Source organism: Condylostylus longicornis, unplaced genomic scaffold (assembly GCF_029603195.1).
Source record: "Condylostylus longicornis isolate FDR11 unplaced genomic scaffold, ASM2960319v2 ptg000038l, whole genome shotgun sequence".
NCBI lineage: Eukaryota > Metazoa > Arthropoda > Insecta > Diptera > Dolichopodidae > Condylostylus > Condylostylus longicornis.
This window is the reverse complement of record NW_026578007.1, coordinates 144583-153869: the sequence shown is the minus strand read 5'-3', so window position 1 is coordinate 153869 and position 9287 is coordinate 144583.

The window sequence follows — 9287 nt, the reverse complement described above, 5'->3', positions numbered from 1 at the left end:
AAATATTCTGAAAACAGTTTCTTAATGCTTTTGGCAATTTGTTCAACTGACTGTTTCTCAATGGGTTCGTCAGTAGTTCCATTCGTCGGGCTGTTGGTCTGTTTACAAAACTTCTACATTATCGAACTTCTGTGTTGCAAATATTTAAAAGGTTCACTTTTCATCTAAACACGTGCGTTTATCTCTTAATCAGATTAGTTAGTGATACAACTTCAAATTAATATTAGTTTATGAAAATCATTATTCTAAAATTTCTATTACATTTATGCAATTATATCATTACGAGTATTATCATATATTCAGAGAGTCATATACCTGGATTTATGACGGCAATTATACTAATAATTTATAATGACAATTACTAATAATCCAACATCTCTAAACTAAAATTATTAAAAGGAATTGTGTCATTTTATAAATCTTGGAATACCTGCATCTAGTTTTATATTTATTAACTTGTGCTAGCAAATTTAAGTAAAGCAATTATATCTGAAGTGAAAAATAATCAAATAATAATTCAGGTTTTGTAAAAGATATTTTGCAAACTTTCATACTAAATTAAAAAAATATAAAGCTTGCAGAATATTTTAATTCGTTTTAGAATAACTTTCAATTTAACTTCTTCTTTTTTTTAGATTTACGATGATTATAAACAGAAATTGTAAAACTACATGTACATATTTTATTAAACATCCATAATGAGCAGTGGCTTCATCTATAATGAATTTCACAATTTTTAACAAACTACTACATTTTCTTAATACCGGTGGAGCTTATAACTTGGAAAAATGGCAGAAAAACCTCCTTAACTTGTAATTTTTTTTTCTTTTTTAATTTAAAGCTAAATTTAAAACAAGCATTCTTTAAAAATGTGTGCGATATCTAGATTGAACGCAGCTCAAAAACTTTTAACTCCTTATAAAATATTCTAGTAATGATAAGTTTAAAATGCTATCGTCATGACCTGATACAATTTAAAAAAATATGACTGAAAAATATATATGTATATGAAGGTACATTAAAATAAATGTACAAATATTTTAAATTAGCTGCATGTTTTCGAATTACGATTTTAAATTTAATCGGCACCTAATGATATTACAGGTTTTATTTGTATTTTAACTTTATGCCAAATAGTCTCCAGCTTTAAGACAAATAGTATAGAAAACATGGCAACACTGCATGTGTAAGTAATAAACATAAACTATTAATGGCTGTGCAATCTATGTACATAATATGTACATTAGTGCACAGCTAGTGATGCTATGTATCTTAATTCGTATTATCTTAATTTATATGAGTGAAATAAAATTTGCTCATAAAGTAAAACGAGAAGCTTTTTTGAGGTAATTTTAGCGCATGCGATTCATTTATAGATAACATTTTATTTTGAAAAAATTGTGGGAAAAATAACACCCGCAGGTTTTAAATAACCTTTATCTTACAAAATATTTGGGATATTTGTGCTGTAGAATTTAACTTTTCAGAATGGTAAAATTCCATAAAATACGTTGTATGTGCATAATATTCATACATATGTACATAAATTCAAAAAATAATAATTTTCGATATTTTTATTAGAGAGATTTTAGATAATAATTTTTAATAAATCAAATTTGAACTTAATGAAACCTCTAAAGGTACAAAAAAATTGTGTATATTATTCTGCAAAAATTGTAATTAACATACCAATATATATTTTTTATGAATATGTACACAATTTTTAAAATATAGGTATACATATGATCGACAACAAGTAATTGAGAACGACTTTGACTTCACATAACATGCCTAAAAAAAGTTTTGGTACAATTTTACTACATGAATATAGGTATTTAATTTTATTTTTAACCTCCATTATTTAACTTTATAAAAGCTTGAAATGACCCTATAGCTTCAAAGAAAAATGTGATCAAACAAGATAATCTACTGTTAAGTGCCAGATATACAACTAAAGTGTACAAAGTTTGAACAAGTGTAGATGTACCCGAAAGTCAGCTTCGAAAAATATCGTTTGGAAACATAACGTGAAATACGTGCACTTGTTTAAGTTGGTTGGTTATTTTCATAAAAGTGAAAAAAAATTTATAAGTTCGTTAAGTCTATATTAGGAAAATTTAAATTTTTGTTAAATAAAAATTTCCTGACTGAAAGTGAACACTAATTTAATTTTTTCTAAAAGTACATATTTTCTGTATTTATTTATTTATTTATGTTTAGCTCAAACATTTTACATAACTCAAAATTAAAGATACATTTTTTTTTTAGACAGAACAAATTTTTGTCTTAAATACTTTACGAATATATACCTCTTCTTAGATTACAACATTGAAAATTACACTTTTTTAAAAGAAAATATAAGAAGTTAAAGTTATTTTTTTATTTAAATACCTTTTGTGTAGTTTATTCTTTCTTAATCTGATAACGACAGCATTACATACACACATCAATTGTATTAATAAGATTTTTAGCATTTTTAAATGTAAATTTTATTTTAATTTTTTAAAAAAATTAACACATGCTATTAATAAGATTGAAAAGTCCCTTATTTTACCAAAATTTGTTTATTAGAGTAAATGATGTTTTTAATATTCGAAACTGTTTACAAAATCAAATGCACATACAATTTTCCTCCACAAAATGGCATATTCAATTTTCAAAATAAAATTTGAAAAGCTATGCTTTTCATAAAGTTTGAAAGTATAAACTTTTATAAAGCTTATACTTTTTTTTAAAAAAGTAAGAAAACATAATCAGCCTTAGTTTGCCAAGGCAGAAAAAATGTTTTAATACGTCAAAAAAAGATCTGAAGAAAGATAAAGAAAGGTTTGATAGTAGTTCCAAAAAAAATGCTACTCAGAAAATTGAAGATGAAATAATTACGCTTGTTTTACAGTAGATAATATTATATACTTATATAATATAATATATAATATATGTATACATTTTATGATTTTTAAAAAAATATATAGGGTTTATATGAAGAACAAAAAAATTAATTTTTGAACTTAGGCTTTTTAATACCATATTAGGTATTTCATCTACACCAGCCAACATTTTATTTCTAAGAATTTTAAGCTTAAAATTTAAATCTGTACTTGTTATAAGAAAGCTATTACAGTTTTGGCTTGAAGATTTATTTCCTTCGCTAAGTAAATAACCACAAAGAGTAATGTTGTTATTTTGTTTTCTACTTTTGTTGTCTTTAAACTGCGTGACCTGTTCTTATAAATATCTAATGGTGTATTAACTATATATTCGTTTGCACTGTTTTTTTCCAGTGTATTAATATCTATGTTACTTTGATGCAGCAAATTGCATGAATTATTGTCGATATTTAGACTTACTATCCGTCTAGTGAGATTCCACCTTGCCGGCTTATGTAGGGCCAATGAACACGAGTGCTGTGTCGGCGGACACTGCAGTGGAGTTGTCGGGTAGGTTCAACCATGCCGAATAGGTCGAGAGCGAGATGCTCCAATGGCAGAGGAAGATTTTCCTCTCGGCACTCAGAAGCGATGAAAGGCAAGGACACCAGGGTGGCACAGGTGAACCTCCACCATGCTAAGGCGGCATCCGCCGTCCTGGGAAGGATGTTCACGAAACAACATCTGGGCATAGCTACGGTACAAGAACCCTGGGTTTATGGAGGAAAAATCAAAGGATTGTCAATTAGAGATGTTCTGGTACTATGGGATTATGGGCAGGACCTACCCAGAGCCTGCATTCTCATGAGGAAAAATATTAATTATGTTTTACTTTCAGAGTATATGACAGGGGATCTCACACCTGTCAAGGCCTGCATTAACACTGGAAGCAAATAAATGGAGGTGGCACTGGCATCGGCATACTTTCCGGGGAACGGGGCAATTGTCCCACCATCGGGAGTGTAAAAGCTGGTGGAGCACAGCGATAAAAAGAAGTGGCCACTCATCATCGGATGTCACGCAAACGCACATCACGAAGCATGGGGCAGCAGTGATATCAATAATAGAGGTCGTTGCTAGAATAAATAATTAAAGAGAATCTAGAGGTATTAAGCGTAGGGAATTTCCCAACTTTTATTACTAGAGTTAGAGAGGAGGTACTCGATCTCACGTTCGGCAGCCCGAGCGTGGGATATTTAGTATGCGACTGGATGGTATCAGAAGAGGTCTCCATGTCGGACCTAAATTTTTTTAACTGTGGAAGGGTACATACATGATTTTCTCTTACAAATCAAAAACACTTCATCGGTGTCGAATCGGTTTTCTTAATGCTTGTATCCATTTATCTCTAATGACCTCGTGCTTTGGCAAAGTAATTGTAGGTATAGCATTTACGTTCACCTTTTCTCGTAAAACACTTTCGTACGCAGCACTTCTGGGCATTCCTATTTATAAGAAGATAATCAAATATATTATTATATTTGATTTAAATAATAGTACACTAAATCTCACTAATTTATTAAGTCATTTTTTCTTGTAAATAAACTTTAGTACTATTTTTTAAAAACACCTTTATTTTATACTAAATATTACGAACAAAAGATAATTTAATATAAATTATAAATTTTCATTTTGTTTAATAACAAAAGTAATAAATATAATTTAATAATAAAATAGTAAATATATTATTCACATTGAAATTTAAATTAAATTTTAAACAAAAAATAATTGAATGTGTACGAAAGAAATGAATAGTTCTCTTTTTTGGAAAAAAAACTTTGGATACTCACTTATGTAAAAATATTAAGATGTCCTGGAACATTATAGGAGTTTATGGCTTTACTGAAAGTAGCAGTAGTGACAAAGAGAATCATCAATAAGTCAAAATTTGACGTGGAAGTGCAGGATTGAGTGATCTCTTTACAATTAATCTTTGAAAAAGAAACAACCTCTACAATTTCGCTGTCATGACTCACCGACAACAAGTGTTAGACTTATGACTTCAGTAATTATACATATGTATTTACATATGTACATAGTTTCCTTTTTTTATACTAATAAGCACTTAAAAAAATTCAAAAAAAATTTTTGAAAAAAAGTGCTTATTAGTTTCGCTCTGTCCGTCCGTTCGTCCGTCCGTCCGTGGACACTTTTTTGTTTAAAAAACTTTTACACCCTTGAAGATAGAAAGCTGAAATTTAATACGTACATAGATCTTTACTAAAAATTTATTTCCGTAGAACAAAATTTTTACCTATCTCCCCCCCTCTAGAAGTTACACCCCCCAAAACCCAAAAAATGGCCTTTTTTAACTATTTGTTGCAATGAAACCATAAGCATTTTTCAAATTTTGCAAACGCAGAAAGGCAGTGGCTTGCTTCCCCTAGCGCGGTATACTACAATTGAACTTTAGAAAAACAAAATGGCCGCTCTAATTTACAGTTATCTAAAGTTTTTTTTTCCAAATTTTTGATTTCGTTTTTCTTCTAGACTTCAGCCTGTAAAAACTTGAAATTTTAGGGGCTTTTAGACTTTAACAAATAGTTTATTTTGTTAGAAGAAAATTTTTTTCCATCTCCACCCCCTCTCAAGTTATCGCCCCTTAAAATTTGTAAAATTTGAATTTTTGACACCTTATGTTTCCGAAACCGCAAGCTTTTTTAAATTTCTATAAACGCAAAAAGGTAACGGGAAATTGCATGACATTAAAAAATATAATTATTTTTCTTAACTCGCACAATTAAACCTTAAAATCGAGCATTATGTTAACCCCACTTTATACTAATTTTTGCTTTAGTTCAAAGACTGCATAAATCATTCATCCTAAATATATGCAAACCTAGAAATAGTGTCGTGTATCAATGAAAATATTTTTAATAGTGTGGTAGATATACATAGACTGTATTTAAAAGCAGAATTTTCACTTGTTGAAGGGAAAAGTTGCCGTTACAAACCATTGGTTTGACCCAACTTTATTTATTATATACACCGAATAGAAAATTAATAACATTTTGCCTAAGAAAAGTTTTCTTGTTATTTATTTAAGTTAAACTTTAAAATTGAAAGGCTAAAATGAATTTTAAAGTTTTCTTTTTTGCATTCGAAATATTTAAATTCAATTTTAATATGAAAAAATCTAATTTTCAAAAAATATCCTTTGAAATTTTTCTGATAAAAAAACCAAAACTTTTTTATTATTTCCAATTTATATAAATAACAATACCTGCAGATAATTTTTTCATGTATATTTTTCAGATTTGGCGAAATTTTAAAATTTCAGAAAGAAAAAACTTGCCTCAAATTTGTATAATATGAAATATTACGAGTAATTTTATTTAATTTTTATTAACCAAAATCTACTGCAAAAACTACTTTTCACGGGACAAAAAATAGTGAATGATACACAAATTTCTCATTGCTTTTAACGAAAACACCGAAAATAAATGATATGTACTCGCATGTATATGTAGAATAAAAAAAGGGAGACTGATAAAAGCAATGCTTCATAGTTTGCAATAATTAATATCAAAATTGAATCAAAATTGTAACAATTTTTGTGCACATCAATTCTGAAAGTAAGTTTAAAAATTTTCTGCTTAAAAGGAAGCGTGATGTTTGTCGTGTTTAAATTTTTATATCAAGTGTAGGGTATTCAAAAAGTTCCATGTTAAACAAATGAAAATTATTAATATTATGTATATGTGAATTTTGTAATGTAAACAATAATTCTAAAATGCTCAAGATACATAAATATACGTACATATTATAATTACAATATTTGAACAAAATAAGGCCAAAGAAAACACTTTTTAAAACTTGCAAATGAATGCATATGTTGTTTGGAAATATTTAGTCGCCAATATGGCAAATGTCGGATGCTCCTATTCAAAAAAAATAACAATTATTGTGTGTGGTTTAAATGCTTCGCAAAATAAATAAAGCAATGAAATATTGTAATGTATACAAATCAAATCAAATATTCAAAAAATTCGTATCAAATCAATTGTTTTTAAAGAAGCACAATTTCTTTTAACAAACGCACTTATATTGAAATTTTGTCATCAACATATAATAAAATATTGAATACCTTTAAAGTGAGAACAAGAATTAAAACAAATTACCATTTTTGATTAATAAGAAATATCCCACCATAGTTTTACTTTCTTAGAAGTTAAGATAAATTGTAGTTTCAGTCGCCAAAATTTAAGATTTTCCAGATTTTGACCGACGATAAAATGAAAAAGGGAGAAGATAGAAAAGATTTTTTTAAAGATTTTTTAATAACTGATTGTCTTTTAATATCTAGAAGCTCGAAAAATTGTGCACTAGCTACTTCAGCATCTGTGAAAATTAAAAAAGGATATAACATAAAAGTTTCTATTGTTCCGCTTGAATTTGCAATTTCAAAATAGAAGACTCAGTTCTCTATTATACCGTGTCTGGAGGATTTAAAAATATTCGTGGTATTTTGAACAATAAATTATCAAACAATAACCTTTAAGAGTTTATGAGAGTAAATAGTTTTAAAATTTTCTTCTATTGACTAATAAAATTCCCTACAAAATCTATTTCCAACTTTCTTTCTTAAATGGCCTAAAATTTTTGCAAGTAAATACGCGAACAGACCGACAGAGAGAAACAGAAAAGCACATTTATTTTTGTTCAATATTTATTGGAAAATGTGCTATGAGAAGCGGTTGAAACTTTGATGTGAACACATAAAACCTACTCTGATATTTCTTGACGATTAAATGCAGCTACATATATTATTTGTACTCGTGAAAAAGTCAGTTTAAGAAATATCGAATATAAACAACACATCTTTTTATTAATGTTAGACCAAGTAAGATCTCCAACACTCTGCAGAAAAAATAACGCACAAAAAGAAAACGAAAAAAAATAACATGCAGAAAAAGAAAAAAAGAAATCAAAAAAAAAATTATATTTTCTAATCTTTGCATATTATATCGTATTCGTATCGTATAAAGAGTACGTTATTAATTTTCGTTTTATTTTCATATTCTCATTAAGTTGAGTAAGTCTTAACTTACGAGTACTACTAGTGATGGGCAATATCGTCAATTTCAGTGATTCCTTCTGAGCGAACTACTTTTTTTTACTGACCGATTATAAAATCTCGTTCAATAGTTCATTTCGTTCACTTCTCTTCTGTGTATATTATCATATGTTTTTTGGTTATAATCACAATAAAGCTATGCGTATCTATGATAAATCTTAAATAAAAGGTTTTTTTTTATAAAAATTAGGAACAAATTTTTTTTCATCCTAAAGTTACTAGTAGTATGTAATTAAGCTAACAGGATTGTCAAGTTAAAATGGTCACATTTTCTTTTTTACAAAATCCCTTTTTATTAAAAAATTTAATTTAAAATATTGTTCTATGTTAGTTACAAAAATTTTACACACAATACAAAAATTAAATATAATTTTTAAACCAAATAATATATATAATCGAACTGTCCCATTGGTGTGCCAAAGGATTTCACAGATGCACCTTGATGGACCCTGCAATTGGAAAACCTGAGGGTCGGAGTTCACAGGCCTTTCAATAGGACAATAGACAAGATGAACTTAACAGCCTACAGCAAGGAGATCCGCAGGGCTAAGCGCAGAAGCTTTAGATCATAGTGAAGACGCCAGCGACTGCGAGGCTGCATAGGGCCCTGGCTAGAGACAGGGTGCCAATGACTGCTTCTTTAAGGAGGTCGGATGGCGGCTACACGAAGAACGAGGAGCAAACGACTCTTTTCCCCCTTGAGGCGCATTTCCCCGGCAGTACTACACCACGTCCTGAGGATTGGCGGAGAGCTGCGCGCATAATTACGAAGGAAAGGAAAAGGTGGGCTGTGGGCACTTTCCAGCCCTTCAAGGCGTCGGGAGTGGATGGGATTTCTCCAGCACTTCTGCAACCGGGGCTGGAGCCAATTATACCTTTCTTAATAATAATATTTAGGAGTAGCTTAGCTCTCGGATACATTCCCGAGTCCTGGCGGGTCGCTAGGGTTGTTTTTATTCACAAAGTAGTAAGGAGGGACATGATGCCCAAGTCATTCAGACCGATCAGATTCACATCGTTCTTATTGAAGACGATGGAGAAAATAGTTGGTAATTCTGTCCGGGCGGGGGTGCTGGCGAAGAGGCCGTTGAGTGATTATCAGCATGGCGGGGAGGTCGATAGAGACCGCCTTGTTCCGCCTTGCTAGTACCATGGAGAGCACAATAGAGCAGGGAGAGGTTCTTGAATATCGAGGGGGTCTTCAACAACACTTCTCATGAGGCGATTACGAGCGCCCTGAGACGTAGGGACATGGATGATAGCATCTCTTTATGGATGTCTAA